The sequence below is a fragment of the Anser cygnoides genome, chromosome 4, assembly GCF_040182565.1.
Source record: "Anser cygnoides isolate HZ-2024a breed goose chromosome 4, Taihu_goose_T2T_genome, whole genome shotgun sequence".
In the NCBI taxonomy this organism is placed as follows: Eukaryota; Metazoa; Chordata; class Aves; order Anseriformes; family Anatidae; genus Anser; species Anser cygnoides.
Genome location: NC_089876.1, coordinates 29,235,452 through 29,253,913, shown reverse-complemented (window position 1 = coordinate 29,253,913; position 18,462 = coordinate 29,235,452). Strand labels below are relative to the sequence as shown.

The following is an 18,462-nucleotide window of genomic DNA, read 5'->3' as shown; positions in this document are numbered from 1 at the left end:
TGGGGTGACTGAATACATTGAATTAGATCCCAGCTTGTCACACGGTGCAGAGTCTCATGCCCCGGAGCGACTTACTCTGTTGTCAAGTGTAGCACAATAGCTGCTTTCAGCGCAGAAACTGGTTTCTGACATTATGTATTGTCAACTCCATTTGCAAATAGCTGACTTGAAATGATGGAAAGCAGGCACAGCAAACTGGAGCTGCCTGACAGCAAGCCTACCTTGGACAGTTGGGTCACGGATTCACTGCCAAATTTTGTAGTTCATCACGTCTAATCTGTAGCAAGCACAGCAAATCACTGAAGCACAAAGACCGTCATGTAAAACCAGTAGTGGCTTATGATGCGAATTACAAAGTGTGCTGATTCCCCCTGCTACTTTGAAAGCTCTTCATTTGCAACAGTCAGCTGAGACTATGCAACTCTGCTCGTTTGCTGTCTTGCACTGTTTTCTCCTTACACCTTTGTCTTGTTCATGACGTAAACGAGATGCTTGCCTCATGCATTAGAAAACACAAATCGGTGTTACCCTGGTCCAGCACTGTTAGATGCATCACACCTGTGAAAAGCAGCTCTTTATCCCTAACAGCAGCGCTGCTCCACTGAAGTCGTGGGGAGCATCACAATCCATTTCAGAGCAGAATGAGGTCCTTGGAGATCAGGCTAAAGCACAGATGTTTCCATTAATCTTCCAGTGACTGGAAATTCTTGAGGGGGAAAAAAAATAATCATTGTTAACAGTGTTCAGAGTCCAAGGCAAGGCTTACTGATCCTTAAAGTAAGACAGAATATTGTACAGACAGGAAAATATATCAGAGACGTTAATGAAGATATGAAGAGAAGATGCCTGCTTCCACACAAAAATTAATGAATAAGCGAGCTAGGGATTTGTTTTTGCAAATCCTGATGCTCCTCTGAACTGAAGGCCCAACTCTGGTGCTCCAGGGTTTGTGCTTTAACCCAGGTTTGTCTACCCAACTCATGAATCCTTCAGAAAGTTGAGAGTAGAGTTTCTCTGGAGTCTTGGCTCTTCTGTTTCCTCTTTGCAGAGTCAGCCTGAAGTCCACATAACTAAAACCGACCCCTTGCTCCCAGGCATAGTGCTGTGACCTCTTATTTATTTTAGACAGAAAATTTAACCACTGTTTTGGGCTGTCATAACTAAGTTGTCACTTCTAGCAAGGAACATATCTCTCTTCGTCTGCAAAACCGGAATTATTGTCGTTGAGCTTCCTTATCTTTCATGCTGACTGGAGAAACTTGTTTTTTGCTGGCCTGGCACAACGGACTTGCAGCCTCATTGCTGCTGCTGGCAGTGCTGCTTCTGAACATGATCATGACAGATGTGCCGGGTATATTAAACGCATGCATGGGCAGGCATTTACACACGTGTAATCAAAAATGAAAGAACATCTTTAGAATCTTCTTTGTATGGGTTCAAGAGCAATGTATTCCTGTGGACTCTGGTTATACACCACAAACTTATCACTTTGTTCAGTCTGGAAGCACAAAAGCATTAAACGAAGTAATAACCATACTGCCAAATTAGCAGATGAAGTAATACTGCATGCACTTGCACAGGCAATCAAGCAGAGGAACACAGTGGTTAATTCCATATTTTAAAATTACAAAAGGTGTGGAAACCAAAACTACAATAAAGGTGTTTGACTCTAACACAAGGTTCAGCCTTTCAGCAGTCGTTGGTCATGGCCAACCTGGTATTCCTCCTTCATCAACGTAACGTCCGTAGTCATTTTCCATCCCACATTAGGCATTAAATCACTCTGCATTGCTGTTCTTGAATCTACACATAGATAAGCTTTGTCTGCATGAAATGAAAAAAAAAATATCAATAAACAGTACATGGACTTTAATTTTGCTTTGACCCAGATCAGTTACAGAACAAATTCAGTAAGCTGAGCTAAAACAGAAATGAAAAATATTCACAACACCTTTCAATTAAGTCAGCTTTAAAATATCTTCTCAGATCCAACTGTCCCCAACCTTTCTGAAAGCCTTTTTTTAAAGCAGGAGATGATAGAACTGGGGAGCATTATTCTTCAGAGTGCTGCAGCAATTAGCAGTTGAAGAAAAAAATACGATTCTTGTCTGAGACAGTAGAGCTATTTCATGGGATATCCATTTCATTTTTCCCTTTCTTAATGAGGATATAGCTTTTTTTTCAGGAAGCCTACAGCTATCAGGAGATCTGCATCCCAGTATTAAAAAAACTCAATATACTTCCTGGTCATAGTGGTTGATAATAGTAAAGCAAAAGGCTATTGTCTAGAAAACAGCTCTTCATGCACACACATCAGCATAAGAGGAACCCAGCTTCGCTGTTAATAATATATAAGAGAATTTTGCATAATTTTGTATTTTTTAATGCACTGAAAAATGCAAAAACAAATGGCTGCTCCCAGTCACCCAGAATCAGGGACGGCATGATGCCAACCAGCGCTGATCCAAAACATGCTCCGACCCTTAGCACAGCGCCTGTGGCCTGAAGCGGTAAGCCCAGATCCTGAGGATGACTGGGAAGAAGCCACACGATTTTTGGACAGTAGCTGTTTCGTGTGCCCTGCCAACCTGGAGAGCAGCTGGAGTTCACACTGGCATCCAGGAAACTGCAAATAATCTCAAAGGTTTAATTATCATCTCACCTTCAATAGCAGTGAAAATGTGCTTTAGATTGATGGGGAAAATGTTCTTATATTGTTTCTTTTGCATGATGACAGTGACTGGCATGACACTAATGCTATATTAAACTGTTCATAGTTAAAAACAGATATAGATGTAGGAAGACTAAGCATAAAGCAAACAAACCATCTGTTACTTTTGGGAAAAAAAAGGAAAATCTGAATACCTAGGGTTTACTTGATTTTTGAAGGAAGTTTATGAAACTTGGCAAAAAAAGGTTTTCATACAGTATAATTGAAAAAATCTTTGAGAAACAAACAGACATAAATACATAGACTCAAAGAATTACATAAAAGGCATGTATTTATTTTACAAGACACGGTAATGGTGTAGGCGATGAGGAAACCAGTCCCAGAAAGCAATGCTGACCAGTGCCTTTGGTAGGTAAGTCTGCTACACATTATCCTGACAACTATATGGGACTGTTAAAGCCAGGGCTGTGTCTTAACTAACCAGTGTTGACCTTTGTGTCCTTCAGATATGAAAGCACTCTGCTAAGGATTCATTCTAAATGGCTTTTTGAACAGAAGAGCTGTCACAGTGCATGAAAAATTAAAATAGAAATATAAAGTTAGTTTCCCCTTAGCAGCCATTAGAATTTATAGAGAAAAAAAATATTTTTCCTGAAGGAAAATATTCTTCTCTACTAAGCTGTTATTTGATATAACGTGCTAGAGTGACAAACGTCAGACCACTGCCGTATGCATTAACCTCTGAACCACTTCTTGCTATAATTTTAAGAAGCCACAGTACCTGTATTAAGGATGGCATTAAGTAATAGCTGAGCAAAAATACAGGCACTAGACAGGTAATCAATTAGTTAGATTTGCCTTAGGTGCTAATTATGCTTTATTACATTATCTTCCAAAGCGTTTTCATACAAAGAACAAATAATCTATGTAGTGTAAACGTTACATGTCATGAACCAGCTTTGCATTCTCCCTTTAGATACAGTTTAAAAAAATAAAATAAAAAGTAATAAAAAGTATCTACTTTGTAAACAGATAAGTGTTTGTAAGAACCCTGATGCACGCTGTGCAGCCTGCTGTCAGGCAGAGTCTGCTTGCACCCCAAAGCAGAGCAGAGAACCCAAGTTTCACAGAGTCAGTCCCAATGTTGCCTCCATTAGAAACATGATTTGATTGTAAATCAGTCCATCTCCCTAGGCACTGAACAGATGTACACATCGGCAATACAACGTGCTAACGGGCAAGTTCATATGGGAGAATTAGGGTCTGCTGATGAACATTAGTTCCTCAAATATTTTTAAAAAATAAGGAATCTTTTGCAAGGCAAATGAGGCACTGTTCTTTGTTGGTAAATAAAAATTATTAATGATGTTGAACATCATGACACTGGAGTCCCAAGGAAAATGCAAAATATTAGTGCAGCTTGTAGATGAAGAACTGAAAATTTGAGTACCAATGATATTTCAAGAAAATTCCATGCCAAATAAGATGAGGTTGTATGAAAACTGAAAGAATAAGGCAATATGTACCACACCTCTGCAAAATTCTAGGCATTACATCATCAGAAAAAAAAAAGGTACATGTTACAAAAATGGCAGCAATGCAGAGAAAGACCAGAAGTACCATGGCTAGGTGAAGAGAGCATATGCTACTGACAAGAACTCAAATATATGTGTAGCGAAGTGCTGAATCTCCTTTTAATCTTTTATGAACTTAACAGAGCATTTTACAGCCAGAGTAAAAACCAGTGACCGGTGGAGCTATTCAAGCAGCAGTGCTTCACTTATTTGTTCTCAGAAGGCAGGTCGGGGAACTGGGCTAACAGCTGCTTGCACCAGGACCAGGGGATGTTCACAAGGACAGAAGCATAACCCATGCATTATGTGTAAATCAGATTTTTTTGCCATCTAAGTAAGACAGCCGTCATTTCATCAATTGTGAGCTTGCACGGTGAGGATTCCCTCCCTATTTTTTAAACTATCTCATCAGTTCATGTATTTATTTCTGGCATTATTTTAGGACAACTAACCAAGTGGGATTCCAGCTCTTGCTGAAGGATAAAAAAGCCCTGCAAAAAAACTATCTAGGAGCACACTCCCTACCCAAGTGCAAAGTGTCCCTCCAACTGGGTTCGTGAGACACCCGCTGAGGAGTTAAAGCTAAAGGTCCCAGCTGCTGCCGGTCCAACCACCACCACCCCTGTCTAGGATCCTTGCATGCAAGCTGTCATGCTTGACGGCAATCAGCTCTGATGGGTGATTTATGCAAAATAAATAAGAAAGAATAATAATAAAAAAAACTCTAGCAGAAGTAATTATAGAGAAAACAAAACGAAACAAAAACATTGCACTGCTTATGAGGCATTGAAATTTCTTTCTTTGGAAAAGAGTGAAAGGGTCAAAATGGAAGCTGGAAAGGGATGCTAAAATAAGTAAGGAACCGGCAGGTCTGAGTCTTCTTACGTTCTTCACTTTAGCGGTGTTCTGAAATTCATACGGCATGAACATCCTTCCTGGCAATGTCACTTGCAGAGCGTGACAATTGTGTTTTGCTGTCCTGCGGATCAGATTTGTGATCAGACATTCATCCCTCTGCTAAAACCCAAAACAGCACATATATAAAACATATAGCCACCTAATCCATAACTTCACCACAAAGCTACACAACTTGTCGGTGTGCCTTCTTTCCTGCTCTAAAAAAACAACCAACCACCAAACAAAAAAAAAACCAACACAAGAATTAATCAGAAGTCAAGGGCTGACTATTAGATACCTGCAATCAGGTATTTGCAATCATCTGTACTTGTTTCCTACATTGTAGAGGCTCTCTGGTGGTGTTTAACAGAAATATCAAAGGTAAACATTGCTGGAATGTTTTTGGAGGGCAACCTTTGAACATTAAATGAAGAAACTAGGTTGCTTTCTCCAGCTACAAAAATTACAAGGTGCCAGCACATGGTGTAGTCGTTGATTGGGTGCAATGAAACGCCTGAAAACAGCCATTGATCTTTTATTCCTCATGTTTTCATGGAGACAGAAGCTTCCCATCCCCACGCAGTGAGAAGTTATAAAAATAAAATGTACTTAAATAAGTCTCTCATTAATAAAATGAATTACTTCACGTTGTTAACTGCCCAGTAAAACAGCCTCATGTTAGTTACTTGCTTACCTGTCTCACATTAACCACTACATGATGCTAATCGATGTGGTTCATCACTCGCATTGCAACACCACTGAATATTTTAATTCTTGAAATTTGATAGCGGGTTGTAACAAGGAATTTCACCTGCAACTTTAAAAGATTGTTTTGAAAAGCAGCCCGAACTGCCTCTCGGCTGCTGAGCAGTACAGACAGTGCGTAGTCCTACAGATGTAATTGACAGGGCTTGGAAAGTTACCCTCACAGTCAGGAACGGGCATAAAACAGAAATCCATGTGGCCACTTTGTCTGCAGGCTGACAAGTTAAAATCACAAGAGACATCTGAAACTTTTAAGTGATAAGAGAACAGTGGGTAATTGTAATTAATTGCTGAGAAGTGCGAAGGTGACACCGCCATCCCTGCAGACGCAGAAATCAACACAAGATCCATCTGTGGAGCAGTAAGACCAAAAGCAAACACACACAGTGGCACGCACGAATGTCACTGCATAGCAACTTGAATGATAAGATGCTACCAGAGACAAATGTCCTGAAGCACGTTTGTCCTGCTGCTATTTGCAGGTCTACTTGTGATGGTACAGCTATGCTTAACAAACATATTATTATACAATTTAGTATGCCCTGATACTGAGAACCACAGATGTAGACTCTAAATTGGGAAAAATACTACTAGTGCTACAATCCTTTGTGCATTTGTATCTTTGTTATGAATAAAAAGAATGAATCAACAACACAAAAAGGCAGGGTTCTTGGGAGGGGTTGTTTGTTCATTTGGAAGAGAGGAAAGAAGGGAATTAAACTTATGAAATGACAAAACTCAAAGTCAAGCCAAAGAGTTTTCAAGACTGTTCCCCCTGTTTCCCTTATTCTCCTTCCATACCACTGTGGAGGAAACAACTTCATAGATTGCAAGTTCTGAACTTACAGTGTTCTGATGCTTTAAAATATTAATTCAGTATTCTATCTTAAATCATACAGCACTGCCAAAATGAAGAGAATGTTAAAAACAAACAAACAAACAAAAAACTAGTCAATGGTTTTCATGGATTTTTTTCCACTTACTAGAAAACAAGATTGACATTTATTTCTTGTTTCAAAAAATGCTTTTTCTTTAGGAATCTAGTCCAATTTCCTTCAAGTTCAATTACTAATCTAGAATTTAAAAAAAAAACAAAAACAAAAAAAACACACCAATAACTTAAAATGAAGTTTCTCTGAAAATCCTAAGCACGTGCCAATTTAGGTATTTAGAACATTAGGTGTCTCTCAGAAAATATCTGTATTTTGGCTAAATCATTCTGAGGTTTGAGTCCTCCGTGGCCCAAGTAAAGACAACACAGAGGATGAAGAGGACAGTAAAGCAAATTGTAGACAGTAGGTATAAAGAATGGAAAACATCTACCTGACAACCTCAGATCAACCAGAAAAAGAAAAACTAATCTAATGATACACAAACACACGTAATATTACACCCAAAACATTACTCAGAATCATTATCATTCATGGGACGAGCACTAATAGGTTAGAGAATAGAAAAACTGAAACTGACTTAATAGGCAGTTAGGCAACATTTTTCTTCTTGTTTAGAAACAAAGGCTTGATTTGATGTTTTGTCTCCTTGTGAACTTCTCTAGTGCAGTCTTGTACTATCCCATGCTTCATGCAGGCTCTAGCTATGCTAAAGCAAATCTATACCATACAAATATTTACAATTTATATATAAAATATATGAAATTAGGTAAACTAATATAGCTGTGCAACTGAAGCACAGAAGGGCAAGCTTAAGAATGTCACCTTCCAATAGTAGGTCAACATGAAAAGATGATACGGCACTACTAGCATAGAGAACATGCATTAGTAGTTAGCATATGGCAAAAGTAATTAGTTGAAATTTGTCAGAGCTACACAATAGAAGATCATAACCAAGAGCAGAGTGGAAGTTACAATCTTAAATAACTGATGGTAAAGAAGGAGAGCCATTGCTTGCACCTTAGACAGTGGGACTCCATGCATAAGCATCATGTGATATGGTTATGAATCCCACACACCATGAAGTTCTGCAAAAAGAACTATGCATGACAAATTCAAGATGAAACAGAGTTGTGTAGCTGGGCAAAACTGAAGGAGTCTGGTCCCCTGAAGACATGTGATGAGGCACCTGCAGTCAGTTGCGGCCTGTGCCGTGAGGGAGTAGTGACAACAAACAGTGTCAACCTCAGAAAGCCAGTGGTTTCTGAATATCAAAAGCCTCCAGTGAGATAGACTGGTCACTGGGACAAACAAATCTTGATGGAAACAGTCAACACTGCAGAGCACCTTGGAAATAAGGATGATGTCTACATCCTATTTGGCAGAAGTAGAAACATACATGAAATTATGGTAAAAATACATTTTATTTTAATAATACATAATAAAATACTATTTTGGGGTGCCCAATTCAAAACATCTATGCTTGCTTTTTATAGACTTTTTATAAGGCTCAGGCTGGGTGTTAGGGAAAGGTTCTGCACCCAGAGGGTGGTCAGGCACTGGGACAGGCTCCCTAGGGCAGTGGTCACAGCACCGAGCCTGCCGGAGTTCAAGAAGTGTTTGGACAACGCTTTCAGACACAGGGTCTGCTTTTTGGGTGGTCCTGTGTGGAGCCAGGAGTTAGGCTCAATGATCTTTTTGAGTCCCTTCCCACTTGGGATATTCTATGAGTAATAATAATAATAATAATAATAATAGGACTTCAAAATCCTAACTGAGATACCTACAAACTGAGGAACGCAGAATTTAGGACCACATGTGAGCAGGTTAGGTTAAGTGATGCAGAGATACACAGAAAATGCATGGAAGTGGAAAGGGAAGTCACTTGCCAATAAGTGGAGTTTCTACAAGGTAAATAGTCTTACATGCACATTCACATACTTAGTGTACATATGTAAACAAACAATTCAGTTAAAAAAAAAAACAAAAAAAACACACCTTTGATTCCAGCATTAACCATGGGCAACACACTCCTGTGTCTTCATGGGAAACAAGACTGACTTTAAAGCTCTGTTCCAAAAACTAATTCTTAAAGTGCTGTCCTACTCGAGGTAGGTCCATTGGCTTGAAGCGATTCAGATTGCCTGCTGGACTACCACGGACTTGGGAAACAAAAGTTCCTGTTTGACAAATCCGATGCTGCCCATCAGTTATAAACAGGTCTTCACTTTCTCTTTTGCTCTTTTTGACAATATAAAATAGATCCACAAAAACATCTAGGTGGAGAAACAAATATTTCAGTGATGTTTCTGGTTTGTAGCCTAGCTGCTTCTTACTGACACAGCCTCTGCTTGGAGCAGTCTTTAACTGACAGAAAGGGTGTCACAGCACTTGGGTGCTCCGAAGCTTATCTACTTTTTTTTTTTCTTCCCCAGATGCATTGGTAGGAATGACAAAAGCTACTACATAACCTCCATAAATCTCACCCTGCTATCACCCTTTGACCAAGGCTGCTATACCAGTGCCACTCCTCCTGCATCCACAGCAGCTTGTAATCCAAACCGGGCATCCAGGAGGCCCTTCATCCCATCTCAGGAAACACAATCACCCAAAGCATAAAGCTTATCAGATATCAGGTGCTGGGATCAGGATACAAACCTAATAACTCATGACAGCGTTCAGCAGGCTGTGTGGGTGCTTGAAAGATTAACCTACTGCCAGGAAAAACTTAGCAGGGTTGCTTTGTACAACCCGCCCTTGCACTGGCAACAGGAAGAATTGGAACAGGGTGGTTAGAAATAATACCAAAACCCCTGTGTGCAAACTGAGGGTGCCTGCCACCCCTCCAAACCTGAGCAGCACGTGAAGCATTGAGTGGCAGAGCTTCTGGGCTAGGAGCAACATTATATTCCCCCCAGATGGGCCAGCACAGGCTACTGCAAAATATCTACCAGGCTTGGAAGAGGATTTTTGAAAGAACAAGAAAAATCAGGCACACTTTTTCTTTCTTAGCAACTTATAAGGTTCTGACAGCTCTGTGAAGGCTGATGACATGATTTCTCCTCAAGAAAGGTATGAAAAGTGCCTTGTTTGCCACTAGAAGCAGAAATGGAAAGCAAAGGCTTTTTTTGATCTTGCCATAAGATGCCGCTCCGTTTCATGTCATTTGCAGGGTTGGGGACGTACTAACTAATGCTTCACGCTGGGCTAGGTGAGAATTAGGGTCTGATGTTTATCTACATCACTATCTCTATTACCCACTGAAGTCTAGGGAAAAAAAAAAACAAAAACAAAAACAAACACAAATATTTGAAAAAGTCAGAATTGCAATAGCAAGCCTTAATTAGTTTTTGGTGCCGTTAGCTAAGCTTTTAATTCTAGTGCATGAAAATGTTTTAATTAAGCCAGCTTCTAACTCAATTTCTTCAGATATCTTCCTGCTTCTGCAACAAATGACACAGATGCCAGAGACCATAGCTTCTGTCAGTACACAGCCCTGACTCCCTCTCAGAGCAGATCCACCCTGTGCACTTGGTAAAGCTCTTGGTTATGTGGGTAAAACAAAATTCAGTAATACCCTTAAAGATTAAATTCAAATAAATGCATTCGAAGAGTCTGAATCTTTACAAGGGAGCTTTAGTTCAGGCACTTCCTTTCTTTCACATGCAAACTTGGTAATCCCCTTTGTCAAAAATAAATAAATAAATAAATAAATAAATAAAAAGATTGAATTTTTTTTTTCATCTTTTATTTTGCACACACAACCGGGAGCTGCATGGTGCAGTACAGGCTTTACATCCATGGCTCTGACCTCTGTTATGGGAGCTATCAGAATAGCTGATTGCAGCAACAGATGGTTGTTCTCCACATGATGAGACCAAGGAATCAGTTATGATGGATTTCCGCAAGTACAAATGCCAAGACACAACCGTGGGCTCTCAGCTAAGGTTTAGAAGTCTGCATAATCTTAAGACAGACTCTGCCGGTTTCCTCCAGCCTTTAATTATTGGTGCCTCACAGCCCCCAACATGACTTTCCCAGTCATGTAATTTCACCTCGCTTGGCTCCTTGTCCTATTCTCCTTACGTGTGCAATCCCAGTTTGTGCTTCTCAAGGCTGCTGGTATATTGGCTGTCTGCACCACCAACCTAACTTTCCACCTACTGGCTCACAACAATTTTTATCCTACTCCTTGCCACGTCCCTGTCATCTGCTGCAAAGTCTTAGTCCTCCCTTCACGTTCTTCATGTCCTGTGTTCATCTCCTACTCATCACACAGGCCAGTTTCTTGTGAAATTTGTACCTACGCTCTCCAATTCCTTTCTCCTTCCTTCTGCTACCTGGATCTCAGGTTCCTCCCAAAGCCACCCTCACACTTTCTGTCCATGCACCAGCAGAGGAGCCGCTATGAAAAAACAGGGGAGTGGATGGGAGATTTGATCCTAAAAGAGGGATTGCAAGGAAAGTCTGGAGCCTCTCTGCTTACACATCTGCTCTCTTTGGAGATGTCACAGACAGACACTCCTGCCAAGCATGGCATTTTTGAGGGGACAACGTACAATCTGGTCGACACCAGGAAGCACAGATGTTGAGGATTCACAGGGCAAAGGAAGACCTCAAAGAGCAACTCCAGAAAGAATCAATACATTTATGTTGTTCTTGACTAACATTAAAACAACTTTAATGTTTCTAAAACACTCAAAATCTCAATTCAAGGATCTATTCCTTTGTTTCAGTTTCACTAACGCCAAACCCGATACATACCAACTGGTCCAGCTCAGGCACGGAGAACTTTGCTTCACACCACCTTTGTGATGTCTGAAGGCTGGCATGTCTTGTTCATCCTGCCACTCTTCTTTGCTGGGAGCCTCAAACAACCTCATATGTCCATTCAACCTTTCTTCATAGTCCATATTTTCTAAATCTTCAATTACTTTCATTCTTCTCCTTTAACTCATCTCCATCTCTCTCAAAGTGTACACCGCAACTGGATACAAGGTTAAAGATGAGGAAGACTATTACATGGTATGGAAATACCACTTCTTTTGTCTTCCATGCTGGTCTTCTCTTTGTATGACACAATACCATGCTTGTCTTTATTGCAGCAGTGTGATTTTATTTAGCACCACAGCCCATCATGTAAGCTACCACAAAACACAGCTCTCCTAAAGAATTACCACTCAGTCCCAGCTGATTCTAACGATGATATCTTTGTCCTGTTGAATAACTTAAGTTTAGTTCCATCTCCACTAATTGACAGTCCCTCTCCAACTATATATCAACTGCAGATGTAGCAAGCACCATTAAAGTCTCTGCTGCAAACACTCTGCAGTACTGAGTGATAAATAAACATGAATATCTCACTAAAGTGTCCACAGGTGAACGTGTAAGACTGCAATATTCTGAAAACCTACATCGGAAAATACTGGCAGGCTTTCATGTACATGGTAAAAATGCAGATCTTTGAGAATAGGACACTGACTTGGCAGAACCTGGAGCCTAGATGCAAACCAGAATGACGCTACCGTGTTGTTTTTTTTTTTTCTTTTTAAACAGGACGAAAACATTAGTCTAATTCTCAATTGATCATTTGGCTGAATTAAAACAAAAATTAGCCTGAGTCATAAAGACATGTGATGAACCACAGCCCACGTGGTTTAGACTTGGCAAAGTTTTACGCAACAGCAATCAGGGTTTTCAATGGGGAAGATGGCTCGATTTTGTTGGCCGATGGTCCCACAGCCTAACTACATCACTTGTGCACCAAAACATACCCACAGATACTAGGGATTTACATGGGCTTCAGTCAATGTTTTTCTTTCTCTTCTGTGTTGCACCAAACCGTTCCAAAGACCACTGTAGTTGTGCCTTTAATTTTCTTCACTAAATAGTTTCAAACATGAATTTATTAAAGGTCAGAGAAAGACTGCATGCTACTTTGACAAAAAATCAGCTTTCTTTGAAGAACCCCAGGAAAGCACCCTGTTCAATTCTTTTCATCACACCCGCTCCACGTTTCAAGTTAACAGTAAAGGTAATCTCTGCCATGCAGCACCCTGCCACAGCAACCTCACCACACGCTGCTGGATTCAGCCGCTTTGTTCAGCTGCCCCCAAGTCTGACTGCTGACTTTCAAAATATGCTGAGCAGTGAAAAAAGATGTTCAAGCAGGTCAGCAATGTGCACAGCGTTTGGCACACCTGAGCACAAGAGTGTGAGGAAAGCTTTTACTTATTCAGATCGTTTTCATATAGTTTTTTCTTAAGGCAATGAGCTTGAAGAAAATAAAGCTAGATAGGTGTTATCACTAAAATGATAAGCAATCATTTCAAAGCATGCTGGGGGTATGAAGTGTTTGACTTAACTGATTTTTCTGCATAAGTATTGGTTACCAAAAATGAAGGCAGCCGATAGAAAGGTCACAATTACACATACTTAGCTACCTCACCTGGGCCCTTGAACTAAAATCAGCTGATTATGGCAGTTATTTTCTCAAATGGCCTTGTCACAGGCATGAAACTTGTATTTCTGTAATTCAGCATAGAGCATGAATACAAAGGGGAAATTAAATGGTGTTTAAAAATGCGTGGATGTATTTCATACTTTTATAGTGGCATTTGAATTATATTCACTTAATGTGTTGTGCAACTGCAGCATAAGCCATTTCTCCAGGATAACACACAGCAAGACCTTTACATTTTTCTTCCTACCAAACTTAATTAACAAATCACTGTGATTCAGTTCATGTAACACGCTGGCTCTTGAATATTATTAATTAAAAGTGATTTGTTACAAGTCAATTTTATTTCTTTGTAGGACTTCATCAATGTAAATGCTGAATGTAAACTAAATGCAAATGCTGTAAGCTTCTGACAAAATATATTTTTGTTCTTAAACAAAGTAATCGTGTCATATGCAATACAGAGAAGCAAAAGGAGGGAAAGTCCCTTCAGGAGGCGATATGAAACAATAAGAGCGAGGTCTACACAGCAACTCATTGTTCCCGAAAGACAGAACTCACAGAATCGCCACAGAAACAAAAATACTTTTTATCCGTCCCTGACTGAATAGATAATAAAACAGAATTTGGCCTGCCCAGCGGTAGCACTAATGTGATTGAAGTTCGCACTGTAACATTATATGGCCTTCTGTCACATTATGGGAAACCAATGAATCCTATTCTCACACACATTTCGTACCACTTTATCCAATCTTACTCAAATACACAGGATCGATGATAATATATAGGTGGTTAGGGCATCTCCACATCTATATCACACTAAAGGAAGTTTTTATGCAACTATATTGCCCTAGGCTGTTGATGCCAAAAAAATCGACTGTACTTTTCTAACATGCCAGTAGAAGGCTTGTCCATATTTGATGTAATTCTCTTTCTGGGGCCTTTACAGAACAAAGAGCGTGCATTGATTTTTTTGTAAGGGAATAGAAAAATCCCTCCTAACCATCAGTGTCAGCTATTTTCAAATATGAGCAATTCAGATTCTGAAAAAAAAAATTCTTGTCCTGGCTTATGAGGAAAAAAGTCAAGTTATGGACATTTAAGCACATGCTGTCTACATAAGAATTATGTTTATGTTAGACATAAAACAACCAAGTATATTAATGTTCATAAATTCATCATCACATTTCATTCTGCGCTTACTATGCCATGTATTTCTTATTTTAAAAGAGCTTACCTGACACATCTACAGCGGGATTATGTTGAAATAAGACTAAGCTCTACTACTCACACTGACATATCAATTTTTAGTGACTGAGATAACTGGCAAAACAGTATCCAGAATTACTAAGAGGTAAAGCAGAAAGAACCTCAAAGCTTCAGCATTCTTATTGCTGTAATCAGAAGGGGGGAACTAAAAATGCAGCTTTTTATTATCTGCAATTAAAATGAAATGTTACAGCCAACATAACAGTCCCTCTTAAAAGTAAACCTATTCTGTTTAAGTGTGCATGAACTGGATGCTAAAAACATACATATTTTACCTAATAGATTAACAATTCACCCCTGCTAAAACCTGCATAACCTCACAAGACAACAAGCCAAAATGACCTATAAGAAATAAACTTTAAAAAAAAAAAAAGTTAACAGCACAGAACACAGCAAGACATTCCTAATTTTCATCAAGTGTGTGTGCCACCAGTGTGCTGTTATAAATTGCATTATACAGCATATAACGAAAAAATATTTGTGTCTCATACTTGTGACTAATTTCTCCCTAAAATGCAGGATTGTCCAAATGGGTATTTGAAAAGAGCCCATATTTTTACAAGAGGATGACCTGAGATACATTTTGCTATTGGAGAAGAAAGAGCCAATAGCAATGAGCAGCTATTTCTTTGCTAAGTGCCATATTTATTAATAAAGATTTCTGGGTAATTCTCATAATGATTATCAAACTGGGGCATTAATAAATACCCAAAGCACTTTTGCATAAAGTTTTGATACACCTCATGGTGTTCAATTTAGGTGCAGGGAACTGGAATGAGAAATTCAAAACCAAACACAACCTCGAAACTGGTAAAGTGATACCAACCAAGAAAGAGTTGTGTTTAAAAAAAAAAAAAAAAAAAAGATGAATTCCTGACCTGGATTCAAACCACATAAAGTAAGCAACATGCAGAACTGCTCATTACTGCCCGTTTTAAAAGATATCAATGGCTTTGTTGAAGAAACTCACAGTATCATTTATGCCCACCGATTAATGCTCTGATACAGACCTAATTGTCCATGCAAGGTGCGACTGGAATTATTTTGGTGATGGGAATTTCTTCTGCATGCATTACTAAATATCAAATAAAAATCAGTCCCAACCCAATTTATTGTCTTTAATCTGTTAAAATATAGGACCTGCTACGTGTTACTGCTATCAGGTAGCTTAAATAGCTTGGTTTCTAAGCCAAGAGCAATTCTCATACAATTACTACACACTGTCCAGGGAAGGTACACAAAATTTGTTCAGGAATACAGTGAATTTGAATAATCTATGGAATACTTATGATTAGGGCTGCGGTTGTAAATTACTCTCCCCTTTCCCCGTGCGCCATCCCCCAGCCACCCAGCAGCAGCTCACTTTCAGTGCCATTATTGTCAGGCACATTACATTTCCAGGCTGCACAGTTGTGCTTTCCAGGTCTCTATTCACCCCTTGAACCGGGTTTTACGGGGTGGTTTTACACTGAAAATGACAGAGCGGAGGCACAATGCTGCTTTTTTTGGGTAACTACAGATACACAGACCTGCGATTCGCTCGTGTTAACACCAGCAAAATTAATTTTGGGAAAAAAAATGTGTTATTCACCGAAGAAGCTCTTTATGAGATAGAGGAGAAGAGGCGAGTAACTGGTATTTCTGCCTCCTGAGCAGAGCCAGGGGCTGTGCAGGGAGGCAGCTTCCCAAGCCGGGCAGCGTGACCTCGGGCTTACCTGCGGGAAGCGGCGCAGCACTGCCCTTCAGCCGTGACAGGCAGCAGATCTCGATCCCGGAGCTCTCCGGGCGATCCCAGAGCCCTTCAGGGGATCCCAAGGCCCTTCGGGGGATCCCCCAGCCCGCCGAAAGGCGACGGCAGCTCCCTGCTGTGTGGCTCACGGCAGCTTGAACAAAGCGATGCAGCCCCGGCGAAGCGCGGCGCGGCACGAAGTCATCTCTCCTGTCAGGCTCGGCGGAACCGGGAGACGGCGGGACTCGCTGGGAAAACGCTAACAAAGGAAAAAAGGGAAAAACCCTCAAGGGCTCGGGAAGAGCCACAGCCCGGCCCCGGGCGGCGCTGGAGCAGCCCCTCCCGCAAGCCCACCGAAATCCCCCTCCCTGCCGTGGCACAAAGGCGGCTTCGCCTCGCCTCGCCTCCCCTTCCCTCCCCTCAGCCTCCCCGCCCCGGCCGCCGCCTCACGGCACGCCTCGCCTCGCCTCACCGCCGCCTCCGGCCCCGGGGGAGCCCCCCGGGGGGCTGCCCAGCTCCGGCCCTCAGCAGGGGCAGCCCCCTGGCGTGAGGTGGCCGTGAGGGGAGGCTGAGCCCCCCCGGCCCCCAGCCCGCCCCCGTGAGCGTGAGGGAGGCGGCGGGCTCCTACCTCTCCCCGCTGCCGGCCACCCCTCCGAGGCTGAGCCCTGCCCTCAGCTTCTCTCAGGAGGGGGATTCCGGCCCTGGCAGCCCCCCGAAGCCTGCAGGCAGCGGCCGGCTCGCTGGGTGTGCAAAGGGTTGAGCGGCCCCCCGTCGTTTACTGGGGAGTGGGAGGAACTACGAGGAGCAAAATGAAATTCAGCTGTGGAGCAGCCTGCTTTCTCCTCTCCATCCTTAAAGTCCGTGTCGGTGTCCCCAGTCTTCCACCTCAGCCACCTGCACCGAGGTTTTACCCGGGCTGGTTGCCCCAGGAGGGCACAGCAAAACCAGAGGCTGCAATTAGCTCCGGTGCCACTTGCTGGACCATAATTGATCGTGTGAGCCATGGTCCTCCACCTCTAAGAAAGAAAATGTGGTTTTTCAGTCAGCTCTCCCCAGCTTCAGGCGTTCCCTGGGGAAAAATGCCATGCTGTTGAGGATTCAGCCTGCTCCTTAACTTTTTGGCCTAGCCACGAGTGTTCCTTCTGCTCCTGTTAAAGGGAACAGGGTCTTACAGAAAAGCAACACCCATGCTGGGTCACCCCAAAGGCCCATCTCACATGTTTTTCCGCCTCTGTGTCCAATACCAGGATAATTAAAAGGAAGAACATTAAGTTTAGGCATGCATTTACTGATACTCCCACTCCTTAATGATTTGCAGCTCAGTGAATTCCTCCGTCAAAGGAGGTATTTGTGCAAAACCAAAGCTGGCTGTTTGACTCTGGGATAAATACGAAATCACTTTTTTATCTGCACTGTTCTAGGGTCATATAAGCCCCAAGAGTTACAGTCCGTTCCCTTTTCAGTCCCTTCACAACCAGAGTCACAGAATACGTGGCATGATCTCTTTACCTGATTAATCAAAAACGAAACCTAGGTACAAGATCTGGTATTTGGAGGCCTGATAAGCATATTGAGTGTTACCTTTGCATTAGAAATTCCATATATATATTTGTATCCAAAATATGTGGCTACAAACCACCTCAATTATCAGAGGTGAACTTTGCAGCACTCCTTTGAAGGATTCTTTTTTTTTTTCTTTGCTGTGTTCTGTTTTGCTGCTATTGCAGCACTTACGCTTTATTTCTATAATTTTGCTCAGTTACATGAGATTGTTGTTGGCAAAGGTCAATGTTAGTGCTTGCATGGAGAAGCTGTAAGCTAGAGTGACATTTATTTTTTTCTTAAGAACTGACACTTACTGGAAAGTGATGCAGCTGTAAACCTCTCTAGCAAAGTGTTGGATGGCCTTCAGGAACACAGGGCTTTATAAATAATTGTGTCACTTTGAATTTATTGGATGTATCTAGAATTGCCATGGAACAATCTAAATCTGCCAAGCATGTGCCACAGTTGCGAGGAAAGGCAGAGGTCCACTAGATGGCACAAACACACCACTTAGAAGCAGGCCAGGGTGGGGAAGTCTACCTCCCATTCTATATGTTTTATTTATGGAAAGCAAATGGGTATAGATAGAAACTGCACACGCAGCTGTAGTCCAGTAACCCACACATCTGTTTTCAAACAAACGAATCAGATGTCAACTTAAT

The 18,462-nt window shown here is 41.4% G+C and overlaps 1 protein-coding gene across 5 annotated transcripts in view; it reads right to left on the bottom strand.

Moving 5' to 3' along the window:
• The window catches only part of CRACD (capping protein inhibiting regulator of actin dynamics), a 125,703-nt gene extending 108,663 nt beyond the window's left edge, over window positions 1-17,040 (bottom strand). For 4 of the 5 annotated variants that reach the window (XM_066995896.1, XM_066995904.1, XM_066995905.1 and 1 more), the window contains exons 1-2: window positions 16,884-17,040; window positions 16,242-16,514 (exon numbers count right to left, since the gene is read on the bottom strand). The gene's annotated coding sequence lies outside the window, so the exon portion shown is untranslated. The other variant, XM_066995897.1, reaches the window with a different exon arrangement.
• Window positions 17,041-18,462: the final 1,422 nt, after the last annotated feature.